The 20,329-nt window shown below is 38.0% G+C and overlaps 1 protein-coding gene across 2 annotated transcripts in view; it reads left to right on the top strand.

The window, feature by feature from the left end:
* Nucleotides 1–20,329, top strand: part of Phtf2 (putative homeodomain transcription factor 2) — an 87,291-nt gene that overhangs the window by 11,625 nt on the left and 55,337 nt on the right. The gene's annotated exons all lie outside the window — the stretch shown is intronic.

Here is a 20,329-nt window from a genome sequence, read left to right on the forward strand (position 1 = left end):
AGAGAGAGACAGATGGGGTTGGGGAGGGAGAAGGTAAATGAATAAACAGAATATGCATGTATACAAAATGGAATTTTATGTAGCCAGAAAGAAAATTGGAATCATGACATTTTCAGGAAAATTAATGTAATTGGAAATCGTGTTAAATCAGTCAGACTCAGACAAATACCACATTTTCTCTTATAATCAGAACCTTGATTTTTAAAAATGTGTATATGTATGTATCTTTATAGCTTTATATGTGTTCGTATTTACATATTTGTATATAGGCTATGAGGCTATTAATAGAAAGGGGACTTGAGGGTAGGGGAGTAGATCTTGAGAGAGTGGGGAGAATAGAGAGGGCAGTGGATGCGTGTAATAGAATATAGTTGAGACTGACTGCAGAAGAAAGGGAATCTGCTAGAAGGGAACAAATAAGAACAAAGTATAATGGCATACATGTTTAAACATACCATGGTGAAATTAATTATTTTTATGCTAACCCCCCCAAAAGTAAAATGATACATATTTTGATGGTATATGAAGAGAAACAGTGAGGTGGTATTTTAAAACTAATCAGTTTAGACTTCTGAAAAGCCAGAAGATGTTGTCTTATTTTTCCAATTTTCAAAATAATAGGTAGCAGGGTGTAATTTTGATTACTATCTTTCTATCTGCTTTGACCTTTTTATATAGCTTATTTTTATTTACTGGTTTAAAATGGGGGGGGGGAATTACCAGGGAGCCTCATTAACTTCATGTAGCAAAAGTTCAATATTTAGTTTTATCAGTAGACTTTAATTTTTAGTATTTTGTTAGCAATACACAATTTCACAGTAATAATACTCTTGCAGGATTTATGTTAATGTATGTTGATATGTAATTTATGACAGACATATATGTGTCAGACACAGTTCTTATTTTCAGGAAGCTCTGAAGCTTGAAAAAATGAGATGTAGATACGTTATTCCTTGTGAGCACTACACCGAGACTTAAGCAGGTATACTCAAAATGTGCTCTACTAGTCACTGTTCTGTTGCCCCTTCGTCTCCCAGTGCTTCTCAGACCTGGCCTGGTCTCTTAGGATTCCTCGATCCCTAGGAATAGACATTTCTCTACACCCCTGCCCCAGGACGGCTTACTGCAAAAGCTTGGCCTTGCCTCTTACCCACTCAACACTTTTCAGATGCATCCTCTTCCATACAGTGTAAAAGCCAAGTTTCTTCACAGAACTTTCAGATTTTTTCTTCTGATGTAATTACACCTATATACGTGTGTATGTCTTTTATTAACTCATACACAATTACTTGTTTCTTGGTTTGTTGGAGTAGGACAGCTCTTACCATAGTAAACTCAGGCAAAGTGACTGCCAGTAAGCACTCTGACATCACTTTCATCATTTGGGTACTCCAGACAAAGGGCTCCATTTTGCCATTTTCACCATTTTACAATAATTGGAGGAGGACTGATCTCCTTTCTTTTACTGTTAGGAGTTGTATAAAACTTCTTAGCACCATCAAGAAGTCTCAAAGCAGAGTCAAGAGTAGACTCCTTAGACAAAGTGTATTACCTGCAAGTTGCTTATCAGCAAAAACCAGCAGTGTCTGCTGATCAAGAGCAGTTTGTTCTTATCCTAGATGTCACCCTTTGTATCTACTGTCTAGCCTTTTCTCTAGTATCCCAGCCTCCAGTGTGATTGCCCTCCCCGAAAGTATTTTTATGACAGTCTTGGCTTACCATCTAACTGATGGATAAGGAAGCTCAGCGAGAGTTGTAGTCTCATTCCATATAGTGGCTGAAACCTTCCACTTTCTTGAGTTTCAATACCACTTCTCAATACAGTTTATTGAAGTCTGCCCGCGTGGTTTTTCAACTTGGTGTTTGAACTACCCATTTTGGTTTTTATTTTTTAAATAATTAATTCAACTTGGTCCTTAAAATGCAAAGCCTACTTCTCCTAAAGGGCATCTTTCATAATCCTCTGGAGACTAGGTATCAACTCCAAGTATGCCTATAGAAAACGATGTCTATGTGTGTTTTTTTTTTTCATGGCAGGAGAGTGTTTTTAGTCTTATAATTCTTTTCTTTTTTAAGAAAGACTTTATAGAGTAATGTAGTTGTCACTGTTACAGTGTTTGTGACCCCTGGGAAAGGACCACAGACTTAATCTAATTAAGGATTTATTGATTAAATGCTAGCTAGATGAACAGTCTTTGAGCTAAACTTGAGATTACCATGAGGGAGAGTTAAAGGGAAGGACTTTTAAAGGGGAAAAACAAAGACCTTCAATATCTGCAAAAACTGTGCTGTTCTGCTAAGTTAAGTGTAGCTAAGGCAACTCAAAACAGTCTTTGAAATCAGCATAAGGAAGTTAAAAAGCAGTTAGTCACATCATAACAAGTAGATAGCCATGGCTGTACATGGGGGGGGGGTGCAGGGTGTCAGTGAGGATTACTAGGAACTTACTTTCTAGGGACTGGAATCAGCTGGTGGGTACCAAGATAGATGCCTAGCATAAAATGGAGCTTCTTAAGACATAACAATTCTGGTATGTTTACAAAATCAGTGTGTTAATTTGTCCCAATAGCTGTGACCTCTTGACCTCTAAGGTAATGTGCTGTTTCATTCCGTTTTCATTAGACTTCTTAATGGTTGTTGCATCCTCCATAAGGAACTTGTTTGAGTTGGCTTCGGAGTCTCTTTTGTTTGACCCTGGTAGTATTAGACTATATTCCGATGAAACTATTTTAAATTAGAAATACCTTACTTGCATACAGCTTCAGAGAGATCTTTATTTTGATTGGTTTCTGCCATTCTAGGTATAAACATCCTGAGATGTTGATAGCTTTCTCTGTTTCACAGTTACACGAGAGTAGCTTTTACTGTATCCATTCCTCCCCTCCCGCTTCTTTGTTCCAGTGACATTTGGTTTCTTATGGCTCTTATCACAGCAGGATGATCAGTCTCTCCTACTAATACATTTATTATCAGATGGAATACTTCATTCTGCTCTAGCATTTCCTGAAGTGTGTGCTGTCTGACCATAGAAAGCATTCTAATAATGAGGCCAGCTTAGTCTGGTAGCTATGGAGGGAGGGAGACAAGGGTAGGTAGGACCTGTGAACGGAGGATGTGACCATGTAGATTAGTCTGGAAGCTATGGAGGGACGGAGGGAGGGTAAGTAGGACCTGTGAACGGAGGATGTGACCGTGTAGATTAGTCTGGTAGCTGTGGAGGGAGGGGGACAAGGGTAGGTAGGACCTGTGAACAGAGGATGTGACCGTGTAGATGATGGGCAGGGGAGCTGAGTGTCCAAGAAGGAGACAGAGAAAGGATTTCCCAATTGATTTTGACTTAATTTTTCCACCTGATTATATTTGACAAAGATTAGGTCTTTAGGCATAGTTTTATATAGGCAAATGAATCTTTACAAGTGTACCAGTTACCATAGGTGAGTATTTCACTTCCTCTGTCCTACTTCTTTAAGCCCGAAAGAGCAATCTGTTGTAATTCTGTAGATGAACTTGTAGACTTCCTCAGTAGGAATTGTAGAGCCACAGCAGGCTTTCTCTTGGCTTATGAAGAAAGAGGTCTGGGCTACTTAGGCTACTTACTCCTGTTTTGGATGGTCTGAGCTGAAGCATCTTGCAGCCTTTCACCATTTTAATTTTACCCAATGTAAGTAATTAGAAGGAAGCCAAACAAGATATGGTTAATTCAGATATGCTTCATGGCCTCTTTTGTTTGTTTGTTTGTTTGTTTGTTTGTTTGTTTGTTTTAAATTGCTGATGACTGAGTAGGAGTAATATGTTAAGTATTCTTTAAAATTTACAAAGCTATTTAAGCATGTTAATAGCCACAGCATTATAAAGAAACTTTCCTTGCTACTTCTAGTAAGCTTAAAAAATATATATATAGGAAAGGTGCTTGAGTTTTTTAATTACATACACATGACTTACTCAGTGTCTTAGTTTGGAATAATCCGTATATTCCATGATTAATACTAAAAGCATGCAAATACATATTTACACTCTTTGCTTATTCTAAAATATAAAGGAAAAGGAAACATTGAGTAAGTCATTGGGATGACATATCTAATATCTTTTGAGCCTTTATGTGTTTGTTACTATTGTTAACTACATATTAGCACATTTAATCCTTATGATTGCCCTCTAATTATATCAACTATTCTATATTTTTAGGGCTAAGCTCAATTTGGTGAGGAGTTTTATATATTTTTACTGGCTTTACCAGGATCTGACATTGTCCTGTTAGCATGGCAGCCTATGGAGGATCAGTATAGACAGAAGTGTCAGAAAACAAGTAGACATTTAATGTTACCCTTCCCGTACAATAGTTAGTGATGAGAGCCCAATCCAAAGAACACTCTCTCTCTCCCTCTCTCTCTCTCCCTCTCTTTCTCTCTCTCTGTGTGTGTGTGTGTGTGTGTGTGTGTGATGTCAGAATTGGTAACAAGGGTTCAACCATAAAGTTAAACCTATTTTAGGATGTCAGAATTACTGATAAATGTTCAACCGTTAATCTATTTAAGGATTGTCAGATTTATTGACAAGGGTTCAACCAGAAAGTTATCCTGTCTGGATTTGAACTTTTGTAGTCTACCATTTGCTATCTATGTGTGTATAATCTCTTTCTGTAACTATAAAAAGAATAATTTATTATTCACTTTATAGTGTTGTGAAGTTTTGAGTTGGTGTGCTCAACATGTGCCTGGCATTTTCTGTTAACTACTCATTGGTACTGGTGTTGTTACCATTCTTACTGACATTAACTGTTTTAGCTAGCAGAGAATTAGAAACCAGAGTTCTAGTATCCACTAACCAGGCTTAGATCTTTCAGAGGTCTCAGTTGGTCCAGGTTGCAGTTGTCAAATAGTTACTTGAGAGTTTGACATCTTGTAGTCTCACCTTGAGTGCCTTAGAAATTATGTTTTGTTTAAATAACTCCTACTCCACCAATGTCCCAGGAGGAGAAAGCTCCTTCTCCAAGCTGTTTTAAATACACTTCAACTCAAAGCCCCTCCTTTCTATTCCTTATGTTCACTCCCTGTTAACTGGTAGCTTGCTCTGTTTCTTGACCTATAGTTTATTTAACTTTTGTTTACAGAAAACTCTTGTGTTAAAGGTGTATGCTAGGACTGAGCCATACCACAACAATGTTTTTCCAGTTACAATCTTGGTTTACACAATCTGCTCAAATATCCTGCAACATTTCCTTTTTTTTTCTTTTTTTGTCTAAAATAAAAGGCTCTTTCTCTAACATCAATAAATTATATACTATCTGGTAAGAATTACATTCACAAATGTCCAATCCAGTATTGAGCAACCTTGGAGAAAATATTACCTAACCTATCTCAGGGAGTTTGAAGTTCTGGACCTAAATCACTTTCTATCATAACTTGCATTTTTCGACCTAAACCGTCCTTTTAGACCTAAAAAAAACATTTTCTTAAATCCTAAACAACTTAAGCTTAATTGTGAGACTATAACTATCTGGTCTTCAACAGTTAAGCGTCTCAGTCAATAATTACTTCAGCATGGTTGTAAGGAAAACCCAATGTGATTAGAGAAGAACAAAGCCAAAGCCCACCAGTGTTTGAGAAAGCAGAGAACATTTGACAGAAATATTTGAGAGAACAGGAGACATCTGACAGAAAGCTACAGAGAAGTTTGGCTGGATGCCCAAAAACCTCAGGTGACCCCCGAGCTGCAGGAGGTTCTGAGACAGTGATTCATCATCGAATCACAGTGAGCCACCTCACAAGACAATTTTAATTTTGTAGACAGACTTTTCCTGCATTAAAAAATGGGAAACTCCATTCAGACCCCTTGAGAGCAAGGATAAGAATCGAGGAGACGGACACAGTACTTGAAAAAGTCATTGCAGTACTCATTGCATTTATAACCAGAATAAACCCCTCCCTACTTCCAATTGCAATCTTTATATTTTTTCCTCTCAAAAAATATTGGAAAAATAGCTGTACAACAAGAAAAATTAACTAGGATAGTACCTATGTGTTGCAGGAGATATTAGAAAAAAGGTGTGTCTGACTAGTTCCTGGCCTGGCCGCCATGTTCCCGCTCTAAGCCCATTTGTCTCGGCAAGCTCTCCAGCAGCACTGGAGCTCCGGGGCCGGTTCCACCAGGCTGCTCTCTCTAACTTGCCCCTGTAGTGACCAGTCACTGTGCTTCCAGCTCTGGTTCACTTGTCCCTGGAGCTGCTAGATCCTTCACAGCCATAACCACCCGGTTGTCGGTGGACCTACCTTCCGGTAACCCAGTAAATCAAAACTCTAAAGTTTAAGATTAACCAATGGATTTATATATCAGCAAATACTTAATACACAAGACGCCCACACAATTAAAATTGTTAGCCCAATTATCTAATCCTTTGATACAAATAACTCTCTTTTGTTCCTTTCTCCTCCCAACTCTTAGCTCTGCCTCCCTCTTCTCTGTCCAATGACAGAGCTCTCGCTGCAAATACGTTGGGCAGGAAATTTCTGCCACACATATGCTTGAGAGACAAAAGACAGGAAATAAGGAGACAGGAAGTGGTTAATTATGAACCTATAGTACCTAATGAAATTGAGGATCTATCCTGATCAATGTGTAAGAAGCTAGGCTAGGTGGTATGGAAGTTAGCTCAAGAGCCAGATATGGGATGCAAATGCCCAAATGTCAGGTTTATTTGTGGATTCATAAAGATCTAATTGTATCTGGATAAACAGAAAGAGGGAATTAGATTACCTGAAAGACACTAGATTATAGAAAAAAACTGCTGAATTAGATCAACCTGTATACTTTAAAGATGTTTTATCATCAGAATGGAACTCATGGAATGTGTTAAGTTGAAGAGGTTTTGCCTATGAAACACTGGGTTCCACAAAAACTACATGAAAAGCATGAAGAGACACAGAAAGACAGCACCACAGACAACAGAGAAAGCCGATTCCTTCTGCATGGAGACAGCTCAGCAAACCAGCTGAAAGAGGACAGATTGCTCATCAGACTTGCAGAATGGAAAACCTTGCTGCTGACATGGGCATTTGCTGAAGGACAAACAGATGATCAGGACTGCAGTTAGAAAGGACCATCGCATTAATGGATCTTCATAAGAATATTCAGACTGTTAAGTTTGTGGAATAATTGTTTCTGTTGCAAAGCTAAACTGAACAATTTTTAGAACAGACAAAAAGGAGGACATGTTGCAGGACATTTGATCACACTGAAACCCGAGATTGTGTTATTTACTAAAAAAAAGCTGTTTCTAGTTGTAGTGTGGCTCAACCTTAGCACACACCTTTAATCCCTCTAGCTGGAATATAGACACACCATTAGTACACACTTTTAATCCCAAGCAACGAAGGTAAAGTTAGTTTGTAGAAGGAAGTGGCTAGGTTTGAAAATGATGTCTAATTGAGTGGCCAACAAAGTGACGAATCAGAGAAAGATTTGACAGAATACTATATGCCCAACTCTCAAGGAGAGGAAAGAAAGAGTTTACCTAAGAGAGAGGAGTGCATAGAAGAATAGATAAAAGGCAGTTTTTCTGGGAGAGTTTTTCAGACAGGTTGAAGAGAGAACAGGCTGGACACAGGTGAAGTCAGAACAAGTCAGAGAATGAGAAGAAGCCAGAAGATTAAAATAGATTGCCATAGTTAGTTTGACACCAAGCAGAGTGAAAATTCAGGGTCCAAGAGAAGCCAGAGTGAATTGGTCACCTTGGGGAAAAGTTTGAGCCAAAAGAACTACTGAGTTCAACCAGCCAGCCAGAGCTCAGAAAGAACTAGAAAGGGTGAGCTTATTCAGCATCAAGTCTCAGAGGCTGAAAACATTCTAGGCCTAGATTAGATTGTGGGAAGCTAGAAGCTTCTGGGACCAGGCTTAGCTGAGCAGCTGGAGGCAGTAAGCACTGGAGATGACAATTACATCAGGCGAATAAAAGATACTTTCACAGTTTAAAGTAATAAATTGAAGTCGGATAGTTTTTCAGTGCTGGAGTTGGGTTTTATACCAGGAATCTGAAGCCCTCTCGTTTTACTGGTGCTTAGTTCCTTTTCTTGAAAACTACATAATATATTTAAAACACACTTTTAAAATGAATATGGGCTTTCTGATTTAATTTCTCTATAAATAAACTATTATCTTGAATTGTAAACATAATATATAAGTTCAGATTCTGTCTTTTTAAAATTACTTTTATTTCTAAGTACAGAGAATTACTTTTCTCAAAATATATTGTAGACAGAGTAAAGCAAACAAGCTGTGGTATTAGTAAATTGTAGTCTGTTAAATTTTTCAATCAAAGTAGAATTGACGTTTAGATAATACATTTTGCTTAAGAATTCACAGTTAGCATTAGACTGTCTCTTTTTGATAGTTATGGATCAGGTTGATTAATTTGCGCACAAATCTTTTCTAGTCATGTTTCATTTCTCTTGGGTAGATTACCAGAAGTGAAATTACTGCTTCATAGTTGCAAACTTTTTCAGTTATTGTTGCATTTTATGCGTGCATGGATTTCCTCCTCTCCTTTTTTTCTTCCCTAACCCTTTTCTCCCCTCCCCCTCCCCCACAGCCCTCCCTTCCTCTCCCTCTCCCCCTCCTCCCCCCTTAAGGCTTCACTCTGTTTTCCTAGCTACTTTGGTACTTGCTAATTGGACCAGACTGTCCTTGAACTAAAAAATCTACCTATGTCTGCTTCTCCAGTGCTAGGATAAGTGTGTGAGCCACCACGATCAGTTTCCCCACACCTGTAACTGCATTTGTTGTCGTTGGTCTTTCTATCGTAGCCATTCTCAGTATCAGTAAAATAGTCCTTTGTCACATTAATTTGTGCCATTGCATTTCTTTTGATTGATTACTTTGGACTGTAATTTGAATTGCCTATAGCTTTAGAAGCTCTGGGTGAGACTCTTTAACTGGTATTACTTACATAGTAGCTTCCTGAAGATTCTGACTGTCCTGTGAGCTAAAATCTCTATTGGGATTCTTTTCAGGTAAAATAAAAAAGGAAGTACTGTGGATGTGGCTTAGGGTGAGACAAGATCTTATATCTTTTTCTTTTTGGTATGTTACAGTAAAAAAAAATTATCTGATAGATATCAATTGGCATAAAAATATACCAGATTTTCGTTTTTTTCTTAAATCCTAACACTATCATTGATTGGGTGTTAGAAGGTATACTAAAGTGAAGATTTAATTTACAGCTTGAGTAAGTAAAAATATCTGTCCAGTTCTTGTATACATGTGATCTTTTCGTTTTGCTGTATTGGTGACTTCCTGTTCAGAGAACATATAAGGTTGGAGGAACTGTAAAGCCATTTATATATGCCCAGTGTTTCTGGTAAGATCCTGTGAACACACAGTTATGCTAGGAGATGCTCCTTTTTTTCCTCCACCCTACATGAAATACCTTTCAGGACAGCATATGGTCTTTTATGTGGAAAAGTCATAAACTTGGTTATGAACTTGTAATTGTGAGTACAAAACAATAGCAATTACTCTTAGGATAAAAACGTCTCAGCATTTAAAGTGTGCATGTATCTTAAGTAGATGATGTATTTACTTGATTTTTTTTATCTAAACAAGTAATTTGAAATGTTTTCTGCTATAAACTGCTATTGTTACTAGTTTTAGAGGTGACAACTCATCAGAAAGTAGCAGTTTGTAATGACAATACGAAAGAACAAGTATTCAACATGTTACAACATGAATGAATCTCAACATATACTGAGACCCTGTGCTGTACAATTTTATATCTAATAGGAAACACAAATGAGAGGCAAATACATAAGTTCATGACCAGAAATAACCAGTGGTCTGTGCTAGAGGTAGAAGGAAGTGAGTATGAGATCTCTTTTTCTGGTACTGGAAATGCTCTGCCTTAGAATGTGGAGAGGGTTGTATTTACAGGTGTACAAACTTACTAAGAGCTGTGGAGTTGTATACTTTCAATTGTATACTTACATAAATAAAGAAATGTTTTGTGGTACCTGTGTTTTTACTTTCTACACAAAATACCTAAGACTCAACAATGTATATTGAAAAGAAGCGTATTGAGTGCACAGTTCTTTAAAGGTAAGAGCACAACATCAGCATCACTCATTTCTGGTTAGGATGTCTGGCTAGCTACATCACAGCCTGACTAATGAGCTCTTGGTAGGAGGACTGGGAAGAGGAATAATTTAGCAAGACAAGAAGCCCGAGATTCAGGAGCCAGCCTTGCTGTTTGTAGTACTCGGCTCTCCTGAGGATTGTCTACTAAGTTAGTCCCTTTTGAAGGCATTGGGACCTCATTACCACCTACTAGGCCCTACTTCTCAAAGGTTCCAATACTTGGTTGCCACACTAGGGACTAAGCTTCCAGCACAGGTATACATCCAAACTACAACATAAAAGTTGTATGTCTCATTTAAACAGTTCTTAAAAAGTGGTCCTATTTCAGACAAAATTCTGAAAATAAAATCATATAAGTGCTTAGATGAAATATCTCCTACATACAGAAGGCTATATATTTTGGGTATCCTCGGGAGACAAGAGTAAAATAGAATCGTTTCTAGGATGTTTCAACTCTTATGAGGCTCTCTCCTCTATATATTCACAGAACTGCGTGGTACCACTTCCCCTTTGCTGTACACAAAAGGACATTATTATTATTTTTATACTGTCCTAGTAACTTAGATACTTATAGGTTAAGCTTTCCAAATGACTTGAAATAATTAAGCATTACATCCTATAAATGATAGTTTTCTGCAGTTGAGAAAATAGATGTTACCATAGAGAAATTGGCTATGCTATATAAATATTATATATAGTAGTATTTACTTAAAACTACATATATAAAGTTCTTACAAATTGAACTTCAAAAAATTTGCATATAGGAGCCACCTCAGTTATGTCTGGTCTTGTGTAGCATATCACTGTGTCTAACTACAAGGATTCTGGGTAAGCTGGTCAAAATAGTCCCGCTTGAATTTTTAGATCACAGTGTTGAAGTAAAGTTATGTGTTTTTATTCCAATACAAATATAGTAGATGTTTTGGCAAGTGGTGGTCAGTCATGCTTATGAATGGAATCCAAATTCTGGCTTGAAAGTTTGTGTCCCTTCGTTTGTGTCCTAATCTTTAAAGGAAGAATAGGATGAGTTTAGGGTTTGCTGTTTTTTTTTTTCCTTCCCCTTTTGGTGGTGGGGGACAGAACATTCTAGCACATTATTTGAGAACTTTAATATACATAAGTAGTTTTTTACTGGGACATACCAAAGGAAGAATAATTATATGATCACTGTATCAGTTATCACACTCCTCAAAACTATAATATATATTACTTTTTATTTTTGTATGAACAATTAGGATTCTATCCCATAGAGAGATAGGTCCTTCTTGTACTCTGAATCCTAATAACTTAAATGTCAAACAGGAATGAAAGCAAAACACAAAAACCATGGTCTCTTTGGAGTTAAATGCTTCAAGGATTATGTGTCATTGTGTAAGTAGTTGTCACAGTTTTTAGTGTCTTGCATTAAGTTATGTCTAGCCTTAGGTGACATATTACCATGTCCAACTGCAGAGATTCTATGTAATTGCACTCCACCCGAATAACACTGTTTGAGTTTTTGTATCAGTCTTGGATTAAAATTATATGTTTTATTCCGGCATGGTGCTGCCTGTGGCTGTCGTTGAACACTTCTGTGTGTGTTCCACGCTGCCTCAAGTATGGTGCACACATTTAGTCATCCCCAGAATGCTGTGGAAGGATTTACTGCCCTGATGCTGATGTTATAATCAGGAAAGTCAGGCTCCAAGAAGCCTAGCAGTGTCCAGTCGTGTGAATACAGAGTTGGTGAGAACACAAACCTAGTTCCTCTGAGCTGTAGTATCTGTAACCTACTTACAAAGTGACTCCACAGCTTAAGGTGCACATTTCTGCTTTTGGGTTACCTGGCTATGGTTGTAAAAAGTGGCATTAAGTTTGTCCTTTGTGTCTCTTCCCGTTCTTGGACTGCTATCAATAAGTTGCAGGTGCTTGAATAAATAGTAGCAGTAGTTTTTCTTTATTAGTGCACTTGACTTAAGTTTTCGCAAATTTTATTCTCATTTCTTACCATTAGTGTGTATGAGTGCCAGTGTATGCATGCCACGGAGGGCAGCTTTTGTGAGAGAGTACAGGCATGCCTTCTACAGTCAGTTCCAGGGGTGGAGTTCAGGTTAGCAGGCTTGCAGGCCATCCTACCAGCCCAACAGTACTTTTAAAATGAAACATACTGTCATTTTTATTAGCAGCAGGGCTACTTTCTTAGAAATGTGTCCTTTTGTTACCATCTGAGTGTTCCTGTATGAATCAGATGATGTAGATCATTCACTGGGGCTTCTCAGTGTAGCTGGGGTTGTATATGTGAGACGTTCGAGGCTTCTCCTGGGTAACCTGATGCACTCTCTTGCAATAGAGGTGAATCAATACTTAGTAAACACAGTAACACTCTCGTGACTTCTCAGGCAGTAAGTGCTGTCTATCCATAGTTGTATGTCCCTTTCTTTTACACAGATGTGGTGCAGTAGGTTTTTATAGGTCAGTTTCATCAGAAACACAAGAGAGAGAAGTGTTTTTCTAGGATGGCCCTAAGGTTACTAGGTGACAGGGATGTTTTGGTCTCAGTACAATGCCTCATAGGTGGCTCAGTATGAGCCATATTGACATATGTGATCATAATGCAGTACTTTGTTGACCAAATGACAGTGGTGCATGTCTGTTTTGTTGACTCTATTAAAAGTGTTGTTATTTACCAATAGGTCATTTGGATTAATGTTTTTAACTATGTACAAAGCTTAGAGAATTTTCTTTAATGTTTATGAATATGCTTTTTCTGTATATGAGTACACTGTAGCTGTCTTCAGACACACCAGAAGAGGGCATCAGGTCCCATTACAGAAGCTTATGAGCCACCATGTGGTTGCTGGGAATTGAACTCAGAACCTCTGGAAGAGCAGTCAGTGTTCTTCTTAACCACTGAGCCGTACACTAGGTGGATAATAAACTTCATGGGCTTTGGAGGTTCCCCCCCCAACATTTGGGGGCCCCCCCCATATGCGTTTGGAGATCCCCCCCATACGTTTGTTATAAAAAAATAGGAGCAGCACTAGTTGGTGATAAATAAAGACGAAATAAAGTTGGTGTTTGGTCTTTTGCTGTATTTTACTTAGAGCTAAAGAAAGTCATCTTTTAGATTTTAAGACCAAAGTTTATTTTTAAGTAATATATAGCTTTTGAAAATTATTTTAATAGTTTAAATAATTTCTACTCTATGATAATTGAAATAACATCAAAAATCTAAACAATCAGCAACTGACTGGTGTTGATTTGGCTTTAAAAACTTTTAAGAATTAATATGGTAGATTTGTTAGAACTTAACATATTGAATTTGGAAATTCCCTGTTTGATAATAAAGATATATTTGAACTACTTTTTAATAAAAAGCAATAGTTAGTAGAATACCAAATCTTTCTCTTCTCACTAGTAGTGTCTTCACAATTCATGAGCTAAGGTTAGTTTAATAGAAAAGTAGACCTTAAATTACCTTTGCTCAGCTGACATCGTAGGAAACATTATTAATCAGACGGTCCTACTCCGTGTCCCAGCAAGCTAGAAAGTCAACAGTTCTTGTAAATTATGCAGGACGGTGTTGGTTTCCATTACCAGCAATGCTGTCTTTAAAGTTGGGCCAGGAAACACCCTGCCTGCTTCTCCCCGCACATGTGAACTGCCAACCACTGACAGCCTAGATGTCAGAAGGAAAGGCTGACCTGGCCTAGTTACAGTCTTTACCACAGCAGTGTATACAAACATGTCTTTTGAGCTTGTAATATTAATTTTGTTTCTTTCTGGTAGTCATACTTTTCTTTGACTATAAAAGAAGAGACAACCTGCTTGGCTTAGCTGGAGTTGGATATCTGGCCTTGGGTCTTTGTCGGGGAGGGGAATATACTGCCTCAGATAGCATGGACCTGGAGTGAGAGTCACTTCCTAATACAGCAGAGCTTCAAGCCTTTATGCTGTGTGATCTGATTTTCCCTAAGTGTACAGAGAGATAGGTATGGAGAACTAGGTGCATGCTTTTAAAATTTAATTCATCAAGACCTTACGTGTTAAAGTTGTTGGCTTTTTATTAGAGAGTTAATATGAGACTTGAAATGACACAGTGTAACATGTGTCACTACCTTGAGAGTGGACTGGTGGGCAGGTCATACATGGCTATTTTTGCCTCCCAGGTGGCAACCATTGTTTGTTGTTATGGAGTTAGGAAGGTTTTCTCTGGCTTTCTCAGCACTTGGCGGTCTCCCAGTCCCACCTAACATCTGTCCATCGGGCTCTCCCCCCTCTGCTCCCATCTGGTCCCATGTGAGCCAGCTGAGTCTTTTCAGCTTCAAGAATCTTACCCTGAATACTGGTATTTTCTTGTGCAAATGGCATATATTAGTGTGTTGGTTCTTCAGCTTTTTTCTGTTTTGAAATGTTCTATGTGTGTGTCTATGTCCTTTTATGGGATTTAAATTTTTGACCATTTTGTTAAGATTTTTTAGCTAAATGTTTCTCCAAAAAAAAAAAACAGACCAAAACTCCAAATGTTTTCCACCAGAGACTTTATTAACGAGCATTTGTAGCTGCTTTCTTCACTGCTTGGTTCTTTCTACTCAGTCTTCATATGAGACTGTATTCAAAACCACTCTGCTTAGCCCTAACCTGACAGACACTCTTTTGGTTCTTGAGAATATGAACTATTGTTTTCTCTTGATTTTCCTAAATATTTTATCACAATCAGAAAAATAATACATGTCTGTAATAGGAAAATGGAAAATGCAGAAAGAAGAAGAGAAATTGAAATTTCTGTTGGGCATGGTGGTGAAATCCTAGAATTGGTAGGTGGGTCTCTTTGAGTCCAAGGCTAGCCAAAGAGACCCTGACTTAAAAAAAAAAAAAAAAAGCAAAAGCAAACAAAGAAAAACCCATAAAACTCAAAATCATATAATTGCCCTACTGTTAATACCATGACCTTTTCCAGACAAATTTAGGATTTAAAAAAATAAATATTCCTATTTTAATGTACACTGAAATACTCTGACTTTACTAAATAACTTATATGAATGTGTGTGTGTGTGTGTGTGTGTGTGTGTGTGTGTGTGTGTTTTACTAGGGACTGAACCCAAGGCCTCATGCAGACCAAGCAAGTACTCTACTACTGAGCTGTGTCTCTAGGCCCCTAAAACTACAGTTATTTCTTTACTAATTCTCAAGATAGATTTGTTACAGTCAGAAGCATTTCAGGCACTTGGGACATCGGTACTATGTGTTCCGTCAGTCTCCCTTCTGGCCATTTTCCACTCTGCTGATACTTCTTTGCCATAGTCAGGGCTCGTTGCTGCACTCGTTTTGCCCTTTCTCACCCTTACGTGCCCCCCATGCCCTGCATGAACTTTCATCTGTGCTCGTTTACCATCATTTTATCTTCCTGCTCAAGCTGACAGCTGACAGCCCTCGGTATAGGGTCTCCTTTCACATCCCACGAATAGCCTGTGCCTGACCCCCCTGCCGCCTGTGTCTGGCTCACCACTAGATCTGGCGACCTGGTTTTAGGACCCGTAACCTTGTTTTATCCAATTGCTTTAGCAATAAATTGTCCAGGAGAAGTAAGGGGGTGGGAGCAGGGAGGGGAAAGATACTAATCAAGATTGAACAGTTTATATATCATAAGTGTGTAGAAGCAAGCATATTGTAGGATATTTGATGGCAGGAGGCTTAATGCCCCAGTGTAACAGTGGAATTTGCACATATATTCACAGCCTGGCATCAAATACTTACCTTTCTGGTTTCTAAGACTCTTTACTTGAGTTTGAGTCTTCTTTTTATTTGAATATGTATGTGTTTGTTCTTGGTTTCTTCACATTACTCCGTTTCTCTAGAGATGATCAAATAGACAATATAACACACAAACACAGTTTTTGTTACTGTATTCCGGACTTTCTACATTTTCATCTCTTGAATTTGGGTTATAATTTCTAGTTGTCCTTTCCTAACCATTTTTTTTTAATTGTGTGTGGAGTCCCAGTACTCAAGCCATCAGTCCCATCTTTGTTCTTCTGCATCTCAAGGTCTGTTTTACTCACAGATGCGTTCACGTTATCCCTCACTCACAATGTTTATTCTTGGTTCTTTTTTGAACATTCAGTTCCTGGATAAAAGACACACACGGCCTTCATATTTACATTAAGCCTTATACAGCTTAAAAGAGTTGGGCAGATACCCACCCTTTATGCTATAAGAATCTACCTTCCTATTTATAAGTTATTACTTACTGTGTTTCATTCTGGGCTGCTCTGAACTCCAATTGGCCAGCCCCCAGGGCCATGTTCTCTTGAACTCATCTAGTCCATGGTCCTTCTCCATTCGCCTTGTTCTCCTCCTGACTCTCCAGCCCCAAGCCAGGGAATCCTAAACCCCATCTCTGTCCCTTCTGCCCAGCTATTGGCTGTGGCATCTTTGATTGCCAGTCAGAAATAACTTGGGGGCAAGGTCATGTAGAGTCACTTGGATCTATGTGCAGACTCCAGGTCTTGGGGCTCACACTTAGCATTAAAATACAAAGCAAGACCTAACCTCAACAATATTTTGTCTGTAATACTGACTCCTTAGAGCCAAATTCTCCAGTAATTATTGTTCTTCATTATATTAAAGAATATTCTTCAAAGCTTATTTTTCAAAATTTGGGCTGGAGAGATGGCTCAGCAGTTTAGAGCACTCACTGCTCTTCTAGAGGTCCTGAGTTCAATTCCCAGCAACCACATGGTGGCTCACAACCATTTGTAATGGGATCTGATGCCTTCTTCTGGTGTGTCTGATGACAGCTACCATGTACTCATATATGTAAGATAAAATAAATCTTTTTTTTTTTTACAAAAAATTGAATCAGTGTTTCGCCATATCATTAACTGGTCCTTTCTAAGCTGTAGAAACATGGTCATGATTTGTGAATAGATTGTTTATATGATCTATAGCATTTTATTTATTTAAATGTTTGATATTTTTTAAAATTCTTACCCAGTGTTTCTATGTACAGAATTAAAAAAAAAAGACCTATGTGTATATGTGTGTGTCTGTGTGGTTGAGTGTGTGTGTTTGTGTGTGTTTGCGTGTGTATTATCATCTCATATACTATTCTTAGGGTTAGTGTTGGGATGGGTGTGGTTTTGAATGATTGTGGGGAGATTTTTATTGGTTATAATTAACTTAGGATGAATGGAAACATCAGTAGTTAATCAAGTGCTGTTATCTAGTGATTAGAATTTGCCAACCCCCAGCTTTTATTTTGCGTGAGTGTAGGCTTGCATGTAGGTGTGTGTGCGTGTGTGTAGGTCAGAGGATAACTTTAAGGAGTTGCTTCAATTCTTCTGTGGGTTAGGGAAATTAAACTCAAGTTGTTAGGCTTGGTTGACAGATGACTTTAACTGATGAGGAATTTTGCTGCCCCAAGAAAAAGTCATGTTCTCCATACCAAAGGATTTCAGGATCCTTTTAAAAGTTTTATCTGCATTCTAGTCAACCAACTTTATTTTCCTCTAGTAATAGTACCTTTTGTTATGGTACAGTCCTGGTGATGATTGATTAAAACAATAAATAGCACTTAAATCATGGAAGTTCACAGGATGCGGGTTTAATATCTATTACACAGCTTAGCATGATTTCCACCATTGTACTGTGTCTTCATACTCTCTTTCATTACCAGCCGTCTATTACTGGGATTATAGTGCGATATTTAAAACATTAAAATTGATGCATATATCTACAGGAGGAGCATATATGCACTACACATGTTTGTGTGGGTCACATCTCTCTTTCCAGCATGTGGGTTAGAGGGCAGGAACCCAGGCCCTCAGACTTGGCAGCAAGTGCTTTTACGTACAAAGCCTAAGGGGATATTTCTATAACAACTGTGTTGAAAACATAGGATTCCTGTTTTTTTGTTTTGTTTTTTAATATTAAAGAAAAATTGAGTCAAGAGTTAGGATTTGATTAAAAACACTCATGGAAATTACTACTCACTCATAGGTTAGAGGCTGCAAAGGTATGAGTTCCTCAGGCCACACCTTTTGGTCTGACTTCATTATCATTCTCAGTGAATGATGCCACATGATTAAACCACTTCCTTTAGTCCTCCTCACTGAAATCACCTGAGTGTCTGACATACAAGCATTGATCCCTTTGGTAAAAGGAAACAATATTTCGATTTGTCCGAGAGGCTGTAGTTACAAATAAAACATTATGGAAAACTTTATGATTTTCAGAGCTTTGGAACCTTTACTTAGGAGCTAAATATTGTTTAAAAGCCAGAATAACTAGATCATGTTAATTCTGGGAGATTTATCTGCGGGTCCCTAGTTTAAGTGTCCATTAAGTGTTTCCACCGTGTGCTTTACAAACATGAGTAGAAGTACAACTCCCTGACTTTCCTTTTTATTAAACTTACAGATAGATCATTATGGCAGTACAAGCTGCGGTTTAGGAACCTAGGAGTTGATTTCAGGTTGTGTGGCAGTAAGCCATCTCTCCAGCCCCTCAAGACATTCTTGAATTTTTTTTACTTGTCTTTGAGATTCTTGTCATGCATTTAACTGATACATTCTTAGAAACAAAGGGAGATATGTAATCATCTGATACTTGTCAAGGAGTTCAAGGAGGAATTTTACATACATATAGATAAAACATTTGATACTTAGGGGAATTAAAGACTTGTTTCTCAAGTAGTATTAGGGGAAAAGGTTTTTAGTGTGTGATAGTTTAGTAGTCTGTATATTAAAGGAACTAAGTGATAAAAGCTGTAAATCCAGGACTCCTTTCCCTTTTCTTAAGTACACTTCTGGACTCTAAGTCTCATATTATCTAAGAACTCCGTACAATACAGAGTGGACAGCTACCTTTGGTGAGATTGATGCTGCTGTCTCTTCAGCCTTTTGATCCCCGAGCTGCTGATCTTCTGAACATAGTGACCTTAGAAGTCATTTATCCCCTAAAAGTAGCTTTTCAGTTGATGTATCTATGAGGAGTAGAGAAAGAGAGAGCATTACTAGACCTGTTGTTGGAGGCATGAAGCTGTGGATAAAGATGAGTTGTAGAGGGCAGAATGCTTGTGTGGTCCCTATGAGTGAGAAGATGAGCGCTGTTAAGTAAACCCAGCCTGACCTACTGCATTCAGATACCTCTAGAACAATGGCAAGAGTGTTGATAAAGTTGCTTACCGTCTGTGTCTAACTGGGCAAAATGGTTACACACGTGAATTTCCAGAAGCTTTCATAATGTAAAGTAATGCATTCCCTCCTTGAAACACCATCACTTATAACAGCATTTAACAGTTCCTTACTGATACTAGCAAAACACAGCCTTATATCCATTTATATTGTCTGCTCCAAAGGGGTGCAAAGAGGAGCAGTGACGAAGCAGATGAGATTACAGAGTCAGAAATACTAAGTTTTTCCTAGTTGAAGATTCCCGTTCTACCCAGGGAATATTGCCATTGTTTTTAGGTTTGTATTACATAAAACAATGATGTAGTTAATGTCTCTCTAATTTTTGATGGAGAAGTGTAGTTGAACTTGACCCTGCCATTTAATTTTTATATAACAGAAATATAAAAAGAAGCTATCACGTTTGTTGACTTAGTCAAACCTTCCAGTGTTTCTGTGTAAGTGGTAAAATAGAAGCCGAGAAGCCTGACAGGTTGTTTTTTTATGTTAGCTTTTCAGCTCTGCAATTTGTTCCTAATCCGTGGTCCTAAGACTCCATAAGGCATCGTAGTATAGTGGAAACTGCCTTTACTCTGTCCCATCAGTCTAGGAATAAAAGTTTCTCAGTCAAACAACCCACTTTATCCTATGAGTTTATATAGGAATACCCTCCCATCAATCCTTTCATGTTGCTTTTACAAGATTGTCTCAGTATAAAGTACCTCAGTCTTCAGAAGCCACCCACTTTACACTGCTTATACAGAGCCTGTGGCTAGTAGTGGTGGTGTCCTAAAGTAGTGAAGACATTTGCAAAGACATTGGCCTTATTTTCCCGGATCTTAGGGTTGTGGCAAACATACTTCTGTGTCTGTGCACTTGAACTGCCTTGCAATAAAACAGTGTTCTTTACAAGAGAACTTAGGCATATGAAAGCAGCATTTGGAAAACAATGATTTAAACATATTACTATGTAACTCTCTAGTAGTTTGGGTTATTGTTTCACCAGAATATTTGATGTGTTGGAATGGTTGGTTGTACTGTTTTGTTTTGTC

The sequence above is a fragment of the Grammomys surdaster genome, unplaced genomic scaffold (assembly GCF_004785775.1).
Source record: "Grammomys surdaster isolate TR1022 unplaced genomic scaffold, NIH_TR_1.0 325, whole genome shotgun sequence".
Lineage (NCBI taxonomy): Eukaryota > Metazoa > Chordata > Mammalia > Rodentia > Muridae > Grammomys > Grammomys surdaster.